This window comes from Mustela lutreola, chromosome 2 (assembly GCF_030435805.1).
Source record: "Mustela lutreola isolate mMusLut2 chromosome 2, mMusLut2.pri, whole genome shotgun sequence".
Classification (NCBI taxonomy): Eukaryota; Metazoa; Chordata; class Mammalia; order Carnivora; family Mustelidae; genus Mustela; species Mustela lutreola.
This window is the reverse complement of record NC_081291.1, coordinates 152,354,138-152,367,444: the sequence shown is the minus strand read 5'-3', so window position 1 is coordinate 152,367,444 and position 13,307 is coordinate 152,354,138. Positions and strand designations below refer to the sequence as shown.

The 13,307-nt window shown below is 36.6% G+C and overlaps 1 protein-coding gene across 1 annotated transcript in view; it reads right to left on the bottom strand.

Annotated features, from left to right (window-relative positions):
- The window catches only part of PLSCR4 (phospholipid scramblase 4), a 132,258-nt gene extending 120,523 nt beyond the window's left edge, over window positions 1–11,735 (bottom strand). The window contains 1 exon segment of the mRNA XM_059163839.1: window positions 11,708–11,735. The gene's annotated coding sequence lies outside the window, so the exon portion shown is untranslated.
- Between the last annotated feature and the right edge of the window lie 1,572 nt (window positions 11,736–13,307).

Below are 13,307 nucleotides of genomic sequence, written 5' to 3'. Positions count from 1 at the left end.
GTCAGTTGGTGATCACAGGCTCTTGATGACCTCTTCCAACATGAGCATGCTGAAAATTTTAGAAGATCATTTTAATAACATGCAACCACAATAACACATTCTTTTTTTATTATCAAAATCATATGTTATTTATAGAAAATAAAGAAATACAAAAAGTCATAAAAAGTAAAAGAGTTACATTTTTGTTCTTACTTTCCCAAAGTAACCATCCTTAAAATGTTAGCATAATCCATTTGTGTGTATGTGAATTTCTGTGTGAATGTATGAGGAATGAGTTACAATATATATTATAATAAAATTAAGATCTCAGTATACTATAGTCATACATTAATGAATATATTTTGGATATAACAAATATTATTTTAAACCACAATTTTAGTGACTACAAAGCTATCTATTATTGGTTGTGCCTACCTAATTCAAACTATTTTATTATTACTGTTTTAATTTTTTTTGAATTATGATTAATACTATAAAATATACTTTTACATGAGTGTCTGAATGTACAAATGGTTAATGTCTATTGCCTTAGTAGAAAATAATTTATGTTAAGGTTTTGGGTCAACAAAGTTTTCACAATTTGGAAACATTTTGCCTAGATATTTTCTTTCTAATAACAGTCCTTCTGTTTAAGCCCAAATCATATGAATGACCATCTTGGCACTAAATATTATTTTCCTTTATTCACTTCCTATTTATTACATGGAAACTATGGCTATTATTTTATGACACCATTATATAAAATAATTCTCTTCTAGTACTGAAAATACTAGTTATGCACTGCTTAAAACAGAATAGTTAACTTATAATGGCTTAATAAGTTTTAAAAAATTAAATGCAGAAATGTTGCAGAATAGCAGATATATGGTACTGTATGTAATTTTAACCTCATATTCTAAAAGATCTGATCTTGTAAGACACTTTAAATCATCTATTGATAGCTTAAAGCTATATAACTTTTTATTAATTTCTTCAAATGAGGCAAGATAAAAACAAAAAGAAATATAATAGATCCCTAAGCAAGCAGTCTCCCCAACTGGAAGTTTAAAATAACAAATGCAATGTATTTCCATTGAGCTTGTTTATGGATTCTGTACTGAACATTAATGTAGTTGAGTTACTAGCATCCAATAAGATAATAATCAAAAGTAAAACACATTTTCCAGTATAGGTGCAGTGAAATTGTTAATAAGAAAGATTTAAATCAGATTTGATAGGGGTATCCAGATATACGGACTCTGCTCCTTCCCAATTTTATACATTGATGGTGTAACTGGACCCTTGTGGTAAATTCACTAAACTTACTATGCATTCTATAGTTTACCTTCTTTTTTGAATATTTTTAAAGTTCACTTCAGTGTATAGAGAAGGCTAAGATGCCTGAGGTATATAAGAACTGATTATTATTTTTATGACCAATATAGCAACTCAGAATTTGGTCGCTTCATTATTGAACCTCTTTATCTTTAAATTGTCACTTCCCCAACATCTTCATAGATGGTCTAGAAATACCGATCCATTTCACTTTGTGGAAAGTTCTATAGAACAGAACAGGGGTGGAAACTGTAGCACAGAGGAGTTTAAGAGCATTTTTCCAGGGTTGCACAGCTAGCGAGAAGTACTGGTAGGATTAGAGCCCAGGCAGTTTAGTTCCTGAAGCCACATTTGTCTCATTTGCTGCAGCCTGTACTTCTTAATCCTCTTCACCTATGTTTTACCATCCCCCTGCCTAGAAGTGGGATTTCTGGATCTTACGGTAGTTCTATTTTTTAATTTTTTGAGGAGATTCCACACTGTTTTAATGGCAACTGAAACAATTTCTATTCTCAACAGTGCACAAACCTTCCCTTTTCTTCACATCCTTGCCACCACTTGTTATTTCTGATTTTTTCAGTAACAGCCACTCTGACAGGTGCGAATGTCTCATCGTGATTTTGATTTGCATTTTCCAGGTGGTTACTGATGCTGTACATCTTTTCATGGGCCAGTTGGCTGTCTGTATGTCTTCTCTAGAAAAATGTCTCTTTACATCCTCTGACCATTTTTAGTTATCTTGAATTACAAGAGGTCTTTATATATTTTGGCTGTTAGCGCCTTATCAGATAAATCATTGCAAATATCTTTTACCATTCAGTATGCTGTCTTTTCATTTTCTTGATGATTTCCTCAACAGTGCAAGTTTTTCAGTTTTAGTCCCATCTGTTTATTTTAGCTTTTGTTGTCCTTGTCTGCTGAGACAGATGCAAAAGTATTAAGACTGATGTCAAAAAGTTTATTACCTGTTTTCTTCTAGCACTTGTATGACTTCAGGTCTTACATTTAAGTATTTAACCAATTTTTAAGTTTATTTTTATGTATTATAAGGAAGTGGTCCATTCCCTCTACCCACTTTGTTTAGAGTTTTATCATAAATCGGTGTTTTTCTCCCATTTGTCAAATGATTTTTCTCCATCTATTAAGATAATCATGATTTTCACCGTTCATCTTATTAATGTGTTATATCACATTGATTTGCAACCATCCTCGCATCCTTGGAATAAATACCACTTGATAATAGTATATGGTCCCTTTAATATACTTTGAATTGGGATTGCTAACATTTTGTTAAGGATTTTTGCACCTATGTTCATCAGAGATGTTGGCCTATGATTTTCTTTTCTTTTCTTTCTTCTTTCTTTCTCCTTGTGTGGGTCTATATTGTTATCAGCTTCCTTCTTAGAGCTGCTTTTGTTGCATTCCATAAGTTTTGGAGCATAGTGTCTTCATTTTCATTTGTTTCAATATGTTTTTCATTTCATTTTTTATTTTTTCAATGACCCTGTGATTGTTGAGCAAGCACATGGTTTAGCCTCCTCATCTGAGTTTTTTCCCAGTTTTCTCCTTAAAATTTATTTCTAATTTCATACCATCATGGTTGGGAAAAATGCTGGATACAATTTCAATCTTCTTTAAGTTTATTTAGATTGTCTTGTAGCCTAACATTATCTATCCTGGAAAATGATCCATGCACCCTTGAGAAGAAAGTGTATTCTGCTTTTTATAGTTGGAATGTTCTGTATATATCTGGTTAAATCCATCTGGTCTAATGTGCCATTTAAGGCCAATGTTTCTTTATTACTTTTCTGGCTTATATATCCATTGATATGGATAGTGGGGTGTTAAGGTCCCCTACTATTATTGCTTTACTGTAGGAAACCCCCCCCCCCATGTCTTTTAATACTTGCTTTACATATTTAGGTGCCTTTTTGTTGTGTGCATAAATACGTACAAGTGTTATATCTTCTTGTTGGATTGATTCCCTTACCATTATGTAATGCTTTTGTCTCTTTACAGCCTTTGTTTTGGAGTTCTATTTTGTATGATGTATTGCTACCCCAGCTTTCTTTTCACGTCTATTTACATGGAATATCCTTTTCTATTCCTTCACTCTCACTCTGTGTGTCTTTAGAGCTGAAATGAGTCTCTTTTGGACAGTATATAGATGGGTCTAGCTATTTTATCCATTCAGCCATCCTCTATCTTTTGATTGGAGATTTTAGTCCATTTATATTTAAAGTGATTATTGATGGGTGTGTTTTTATTGCCATTTTGTTCATTTCTTTTTTCCTGGTTGCTTTTGTAGTTCTTCTCTATTCTCTTGCCCTCTTCCCTTGTGATTTGAGAATGTTCTTTAGAACTATTTTTCGATTCCTTTCTATTTTTTTGTGTATCTATTATAGGGTTTGGTTTGTGTTTACCATGAGGTTTATCTATATCTAGCTAGGTATGCAGTCTGTTTTAAGTCGGTGGTTGCTGAAGTTTGAATGCTTTCTAAAAACACCACCTTTTTACTCAACTCCTGTTTTATGTTTTGGATGTCATATTTTACAACTTTTGTGTACCCCTTAACTAATTATTGCAAATATAGTTGATTTTACTACTTTTTATCTTTTAACTTTCATACCAGATTAATAAGTGATTGACCCACTATTTTTACTATTTACTTTACCAGTGAGATTTTTTTCTTTCATTTTTTTTTCTAGTATTGGTTTTTTCTTTATGTTTAAAGAAATTCATCTAATATTCTTAGTAAGTTGGTTTAGTGGTATTGAACACCTTTATCTTTTGCTTGTCTGGCAAAATTTTTTATCTCCCCTTCAATACTGAAGAATACCTGATAACCTTATCAGGTATTCTTGGTTGCCATTTTTTCCTTTTAGAACCTTGAATGTATCATGCCACTCCCTTCTGGTCTATAAAGTTTATGCTGAATGATCATAATCTATGGAAACTTCCATTACATACAACTAATTGCTTCTGGCTTGCTGCTTTTAAGATGTTCTCTTTCGTTTTTGACATTTTAATTACAATGTACCTTAGTTTGGATACTTTTGGGTTCGTCTTCTTTAGGAGTGTTTATGCTTCCTCAACCTGGATGTCTGTTTTCTTCCCTAGGTTAGAAATGTTTTCAGTTATTATTTCTTCAAATAAGTTTTCTTCCCCATTCTCTCTCTTTTCCTTCTGGAACCCCTGTAATGCAAATGTTGGTATGCTGGATGTTGTCCTGGAGGTCTTTTAAACTAGCTAATTTTTCTTTTACATTTATAATTATTTCATTCCATGCTGAAATATATATGACATAAGCATGATGAAAAACAAATTTCATTATAAGCATTTTTATATGGAGATGAGTATACATACTCACTTTAAGTTCCACCTTCTATTTCCTGAAATTCCACTATATTTCACTCATGCAAGCACATTGAGATAAAGAATAAATATCTGAAGACTGAAGTTTTTTACCTATAGAAATATGATCAATCAGATTCAAACTTCCATTTGTCACTAGAATATTTAGAGATTTAGTAACCAACTATCCTCATTTTCTTTTCTTTTCTTTTTTTTAAAGACTTTATTTGAGAGAGAGAGTGAGTGAGAGTGAAAGCATGAGCTGGAGGGAGGGGCAGAAGGAGAGAGAGAAGCAAACTCCCCACTGAGCAGGAAGCCCGACCTCAGTCTCAATTCCAGGATTATGGGATCATGATCTGAGCAGAAGGTAGATACTTAACCAACTAAGCCACCCAAGCACCCTCATCCTCATCTTCCTTAATTCTTTTTTTTTTTTTTTCCTATTCAGTGTGGTTGATTTCCACTATTGAGTCTTTCATTCATATTTCCACTATTGAGTCTTTCATTCATTCTGTATCTTCTAACCTACTGTTTATTCTCCCATATATTTTTCATTTCTGTTATTGTATGCTTCAGTTCTGATTGGTACTCTTTTATACTTTCTCTTTATTGAAGTTCCTTAGTGTGTTTATATATTCTTCTCTTGAATTTGGTAAGCATATTTATGACCATTACTTTGAATACTTTATTGGGTAGACTGCTTATCTCCCTTTCATTTCGCTCTTTTTCTGTGGGTTTTGTCTTGTTCTTTTGTTATTCCTCTATTTCTTCATTTTGCCTGGCTCTCTGTGTTTCTTTATATGTATTAGATAGTTACATCTTTGGTATACCTTCCAGTCTTAATGGAGTGGCCTTAGGTAGGAGATGTCCAGTGGTGCTCAGAAGCACAATTCCCTCTGGCATCCAGAGCTAGGTGTTCAGAGATGTCCCCTCTGGGGGCTGTATGCTCCCTCCTGTTGGGGCAGGGCTGTGAATGCTGCTAGCATGCTGCTGTATGGGTTGGTTTGCAGCCCAGCTGGCTGCAAGGCCTGACCATTAGAGCTGTTGGCCCATTGGTAGGTGGGTTTATCATCATGATGGCTATTTTGCCCAGTCAAGGCACAGGGCTGCACAGGGCTCTTGGTGGGGAATGCGTCCTGGCACAGGCAGTGTAGAGGGAACATTCCAAAAGAGCACCCACAAGCACCAGGATCAGCTACTGAATGAGATAGTAGAAATGGCTACTATGAATGTCTCAGTACCTGTGGAGAGGCCCAGATGCCTCTTGCCTTTCTGGCAGGTGCTCCAAGATTAGCAAGTCGGTTCCTTTACGATGTGCTTTTTGATCTGGTCTTTTTGTGATGGTTACCAAATTAAGTGAGTCTGTGTTTGAGACCTTTAAGAGAAGATTTACCTTTCCCTACAGTTCTGTAGTTTTTCTGGATGTATTCCCTGTTACCTTTCAAAGCCAGGTGTTTTGAGGGCTCATCTTTCCTGTGCAGAATCTAAGGGTTCAGATCCTGAAGTTTGAATCTCTTGCTCTTCAGAAAGAAGTTCTGTACCTTTGTGATTCCTTCTGACCATAAAAGGCCACACTTGTGTTGTGTTTTTTTTTCCTTATCAAGAATATATCTGCTTCTTCTACCTATCTCAGTGCTATTCTTGGTTGTAGAGGTTCTGTTCATCCAGTTTTTAGGTCCCCTGCTGAGGGAATTATTCCATATACATTTGTAGATTTGGTGTGTCTGTGAGAAGTGAGCTCAGGATCTTCTTTTTTTCTTTTAAAGATGTTATTTATTTATTTGACAGAAAGTGACACAGCGAGAGAGGGAACACAAGCAGGGTAAGTGTGAGAGGGAGAAGCAGGCTTCCCCAAGCAGGGAGCCCCAAGTGGGGCTTGATCCCAGAACCCTGGGATCATCACCTGAGCCAAAGGCAGACACTTAATGACTGCAACATCTAGGCACGCTGAGCTCAGGATCTTCTTATAGCACCATCTTACACTGGTGTTTGGTTTATTTCATTTATTTTGCTCAGGAAAAGTTCTGTGAATTATAAACAGCCAACTCATGTGTGACATTGCCATATTTAACTCTAATTTTAAACTTGAGTCAGTTTATATATTTTAGTACACATATTGAGGTAGGTAAATAATTCACAAAAAATTCTGCAGCAAAAATTCTCGAGACATAAACACAGAACAAGATGCTTTTCACAGGCTTCTCCAGCTTTCCTTCCTGGGAAACCGAACCAAGGGGAGATCATGTTTATGAAAGGAAGTGTTGGAATCTCTGCCATCCTCCTATCGTCCAACAGACCTGCTGGACCAAAGAGAAAACACATCTGCCCCTTTCTGGCTGGCAAGTGGTATTGTATAGTTCAACAGGAAATAAGGTGGGGCAGTAACGGATTCAGCCTGCTGATGCTAATAGAACTTTGTGAGAGAACAGGGAGAGAATTAGCAGTGGTAGAAGTAAGTTTAAGTAAGTTCACAAGAGTAAACATTTTTGTAAAGTCAAGAGTCTTAAAAAATGATTACATTTTGGTGGAAGCACATATCTTTCTCTACTTGGGCTAATCTAACAAAATACCATAGACTGGGTAGCTTATAAACAACAGAAATTTATTTTTCCAAAATCTGGAGTCTGGAAAATGCAAGATCAAGTTTTCTGTCTGGTGAGAGCCTACCTCCTAGTTCATAGATAACTCTTTTCACTGCATCCTCAAATGGTGGAGGGGGTAAGGGATTTCTCTGCATTTACATAAGTAACTATGACCTAGGGAAATGATCCCAAGAACCTAATACATGATCAAGTTCACAAATTACTTTATGCAAAACTTGTAACTTTTTGAAAAACTTAAAACTATATAGACCTTTGACACTAAAATAATATAAAAATAATTGAGAATAAAATTGAAATACAAATTACAGCCTTCTATAGCAAAATTTAAAAGGGGAATTTGGTTGTTATTTTTATATTAGATCAAGTTGCTGAAATTTATTTTTAGTAAATATATATGCTTAAATTATAACATTATTTTTAAAACTTTAGTTAAAATACTCTTCTGGGGTATCTGAAATGGTAGCTATTTTAAAAATGGATGATTAATAGGATATACAATGTTCCTACAAATGACTGGCTTTCTCCCAAACTTTTTATCAATTTAGTGAAAATATCTCCAAAGTGTTTAGTCATTTTCCTACCTTCTCAAGCATTTAAATATTATCCAAAATGTTTCAGAAAAAAGAATTAGATAAATATATTTGTAGTTATAGTTGAATTCTGTGACACTATAAACACTGTGTAGTTTTCATCATATTGAAACAAGAAAAATAATGCAAATATTTCATATGGTTCAGTAAAAACATTATAACAAAACTTCTTGACACAATCTTATTGACACCTTTAAGAGGTATGGTTACAAGTACTTTTGTAAAAAATAATAAAATGTTTATAATATGAATAATTATAATGTGGATAACTTTGTTTTTAAGAAGTCTGAAAAACCTAGAGGAAATACTAAAATGTAAGTAGTATTTCCTCTTCAACCTTTCTATAATAAATATAAAATAGACTTTAGTAACCTGAATAAGTTGAAAAAAAATAATAAAAATAGAACTGCCACTGCACTATACACTTAAAAATGGCTAGAATGGTGAATTTTACATTATATTTTATAACAGAGAAGAAAAAAAAAGAAGGCAAGAATCACTGTAACTTGAAGATATCTATAGTAACAACAAATTTCCCTATTTACACTTAAAACTCCCAATACCACTAAATCAAAAACGTAAAATAGTGTGTATTTGTTATGATGACCTTGCAAAATTGAATGAAAATTAATCTATGGAAAAAACCCCCAGAACTAATAGTACTCTTGTAGTGAATCTGTAAGTAAAAAGACCTTCTGAGTTCATCTGATGTATAGCTTCTGCACACTCTTCCAAGTTCAGTTGTATTAATAGGTTTTAATTACTGGCTCCTGTGGTATATTGTATTGTATTGACTAGTTTCACGAGTTTCTTGGTTACTTAGGATCTAGAGAGTTGTGTGGGCACAATACAAACTCAAATCCAATGACTGAAGGAATCAGTCATTCCTATTCAGCACCTTGGCATCTTTATATTTGCTATCACATGTGCTGAGATTAGAAAAACTATCCTCAAAGTCACTATACAGGTTTTCCACTAACAAGATGAACAAAGATCTATTACAATGGGATAACATAAATATACAGATATCTATAGTTTCACAGCATCTTATTAGTAGAACTGTATATGTAATGTGTATATTTAAAAAAATATTTTATTTATTTGAGATAGAGAGAAAGAGAGGGAGACAGAGCATGAGCGGTGGGGGAGGAGACAGAGAGGGAGGGAGAAACAGACTCCCTTCTGAGTGGGGAGCCGGACTTGAGGCTTGATTCCAGGACCTTAGGATCATGATATGGGACCAAAGGCAGCCGCTTAATTAACTGAGCCCTATAATGTATATATTTAATTATATATTAACATGGAATCAAGGTACCCTATAATGTATACATTTAATTATATATTAACATGGAATCAATCATACAAAAAATTGAGAAGTGAAGGCTTTTCACTATGAACAAATGGTATTTTGGCAAAATCTATCTGATTTTATGTTATCCTTTCTGTAATCGACATGAATATATTTCTTATTTTATTCATTCTATAACCTTCCAAACAAATGATATATGAAGGAATATTTTATTCTTTTCAACAAATGCTAGGGACTGTAAAGGTCAGCTTTTGGTTTTATTTTAAAATAAAAGCATGAGACCAAATAGAAGCAAGCTGATAACTACAGTCTATAGATAAATTTTATTAAATACATTAAATTGGGTTAAGTGGTTTAGAGAGACTATCAGGTCTCTCTCAATTTTAGCTTTCAGGAAAGTTGTTTTTGTCATTTTGGAGTATAAAAATATTGGAAGAATAATTATTCTCATGAGGTTTATAGAATTCATTTAAGTAAACATTGCCATGTAAATTATATGTGGACTGTTAACAGATAATGTCTTATCTTATTGTATCGATCTGTCTAGTTTTCTGGTATTGAAAATTATAATAAAGCAGGAGATCATGTGGCCTATGAGTAAATCATTTTAACAAGAAATCTCACATTTACAAAGATAGATTTCCTTTGACTTGGAGTTACCTGCAAACAAACACAGTAACAAAATTCAAGTAGTCAGGGAATATTCATATCATGAAAAGTAAGGATTCCTTCTGCCCCAAACCCCATTTTTCATCTCTAAAGGTACCACTGATAACAGATTTTTTTTTGTCTTCCAGGAGACATTCTAAGAACCAAACTAATATGTACACTTAGTGTCTTAGTCCATCTGTGCTGCTATAACAAAAATACCATAAACCGGATGGCTTATAAACAACAAACATTTATTTTTCACAGTTCTGGAGGGTGGAAGTCCAAGATCAAGGTGCCAGCCTGATGTGGCGAGGGCCTTCTTCCCAGATGCAGACTTATTGTAACCTCACATAGTAGAAGGGGCAAGGAAGGGATCATTCTCTGGCCTCTACTGTAAGGGCAGTAATCCCATTCATGAGGGTACCATCCTTATGAACTCAGTACCTCCCAAAGGTCACATCACCCAACACTATGACTCTGGGCATTAGGACTCAATATACCAATTCTGAAAGGACACAAACATTATCTATAGCATCTTATAATACAAATGACAGTCTTCCATATGAGTTTGTGTACCTATTTTTTTTTTAAGATTTTATTTATTTATTCGACAGAGAGAGACACAGTGAGAGAAGGAATACAAGCAGGGTGAGTGGGAGAGGGAAATGCAGGCCTCTGAGTAGGGAGCCTGATGCCTGGCTCCACCCCAGGACCCAGGGATAACGACTTGAGCCCAAGGCAGACCCTTAATAACTGAGTCGCCCAGGTGCCCCTTGTGTATCTATTTTTAAATTACTAGTCTTCTTATATCATTTCAATTGATATAAACCTTTTTTTCTTTTTATAACTGAACACATTTTCTTTAACTGGCCAGTTAATGAAAATTTAAATTCTTTCAAAATTTCAGCTATTTCAAAAAAATATGTATATATATATATATATATACACAAAAAATGTGTATATATATATATTATAAATATATATATACATATATATATTTCTGTGGGATATACTCCTAGAAGTAGAACAGCTGCATCAAAGTCTCATGCTATTTGTTTTGATAGCTATAGTTGAATTACATAACTAAAAGGAAAAATCTGTTTTGATAGCTACCGTCGAGTTTGCACTCCTGGCAATAATGTATACACTTTCCAACAGAGTTTCTATCAAAATTTTGTCACTATTAAATCTCATAGTCAAAGAATAATAATTTCTCGTTGAGGGGTTGAGTAATTTTTTGTTTGAAGATCATTTGTATCTCCTTTTTTTACAAACTTTCATTTGTCCATTCTTATCTATTATTTTTTCTTCTTTCCAACTTGGGTTCTTTATATAAAGTTTAGTAGAACTTTGTCATATTTGAAATATTTTTGAAACGTGCCTTTGGTCCTTACTTATTGGAATTCTCCACGCAATACTTTATTTCGTGTAGTCAAATTTTAGCTCCTTTTGTTTTTGTCATCTCTCCTTAATCCTGAAGAATAACAACTATAAAATTAAACGTTCATTATGACATGCAAGAGGAGTCTGGCCCGGTAGAAACCCTCCTGCGGAACAGAGACTAGGAGGTGGCCCAGAGCAGCCCCCACGAGCCTTCTTCCCACAGGAGGCGCTAGAAAGCCGGGCAGGAAGGTCGGGCCAGCCAGCCAGTTCTCCCAGCACGCACACCTCCCTACTGGTCCTACTGAGTCTCCCGGCCAACGTGCGCCTCGAGCCCGGAAACTCTCGCACCACCTGAGGATGCACCGCGCCGCGCAGGGGGCGGCCGAGCACCAGCCCAGGACGCCGCGCGCCCCCGCATCCGCCAGCCCCGGCCTCCCCTCACCACCCAGGCGGCCCTCCAGCCTCCCAGACCCCGTTCTTCGCCCGCCCCCGGCTCCACTCACCGCGGGCCCGATGTCCTCTCCGCACCCGCGACGCCAGGCCCCAGGGTCTAACCTTCCCGGCGGAGCGGAGTAGAGAGGAGGGACAGGGGAGGAGAGAAGGAAGAGGAGGACGTTTCAAATGGAAAACAAACGAGAGCCCCGAGGGGAGGGGGCGGTGCGGGGCTCAGGGGCGTGGTCCCGGCTCGCCCGGACCCTCCCCCGGGGCCAGCGGCCGCGCGGACCTCGGACCCCAGCCCCCGCGCTTGGTCCTCGGCCGCCGCGGGTCGGTTGTGCGCGAGGCGCGGAGCGCCACGGCTGTAGGCGTCCAAATGAGAAAGGACGGAGAGGGGGACACGGAGAGAAAAGTTGTCAGAGCTCTAGTGTGAAGTGAAGAGGGAGGTAAGGGCCTGTTGACGGTTGTTTCTAATGGAAGACGCAGGTTTTTGAGGAGATTTGCTGACAGCGGTTACTGTGCGCGGAAAGGAAGCGAAGAAACCAGTTTCGCAAGAGCCCGGTTAATTTGCATCTGCTCCCACCCCTCAGACCCTTGGCTTGGAGACTTGGCCTTGGCATTGCAATGCGCCTGGAAACACTCGGGCGCGGGCCCAGGCATTTTGTGGGTTTTTTTATTTTTCCCCCTCACAGGATTGGAAGAGACCAGTTTGATTTTGGAGGCAGGAAGGCGGGGACTCCGGAGCGGGGGAGGGGAGCCTGTGTTTTCCGACACAGGGGGAGAAATGCCTTTTGTTAATTACCATTGCTGAGCACAAATGCTACCCCCTCCTGCTGCCCCCGCCCCCAGCCCCAGACTCTTGCGATTCAGCTCTGGGGTGGCCCATGGGGAGAAGCACAATTGATTGACTTGAGCTGGGGAAGTCTAAAAAAGTCCCTGATTATTAAAAAAACAAAACAAAAAAAAAACCAAAATCCCAGAGCTGAGTAGAGGTATATTATGCTCTGAAGAGTACTTGGCGGTGCTCCACTGTGGGAGAAGTTTGGATGGGGAAGGCATATAGGAGTGGAGTTCTGGAATTTTCCATTTTTCTTTGCATGCCATTTTTAGTATGTATGTGAAAATACATTAAAAAAATTCTATTGTACATATCATTAGCACAGGACATTTCTCAACTGTAGAAATAACCACCAAAGCTATGGTGATCCACAGTCAAGTCTTAAAGACATGATGCAGTTATGTTCCAACTTGAATAAGTTACGTGATAACAACTGCACTGCTTTAAACAAAAATTTTACTTTATGCTTTTTAGCTACATCTTTTCATGTTTGTTATTATTTTTAACTGATTGATTTTATGTTGCCAAAAACCACTTGAAATTAATTATATTAGTACAAAATTAAGAAATTTGCAGTACACTTTATACACTTCAGTTCTTCAGTCCCTTGTGTCACTATTCAAGATATAATTTCCATAAACATTATTAAAATTTTGTCTTATACATTTGACAAAACACAGCATCCTTTTTTGATTAAAACTCTCCACAGTGTAAGGAAAGACGGAATGTACCTCAATATCATAAATGCCCAGTGAATTTCATTCTCAATGGGGAAAAAAACCGATAACTTTTACCCCTAAGGTCAGGAACATGACAGGGATGCCCACTCT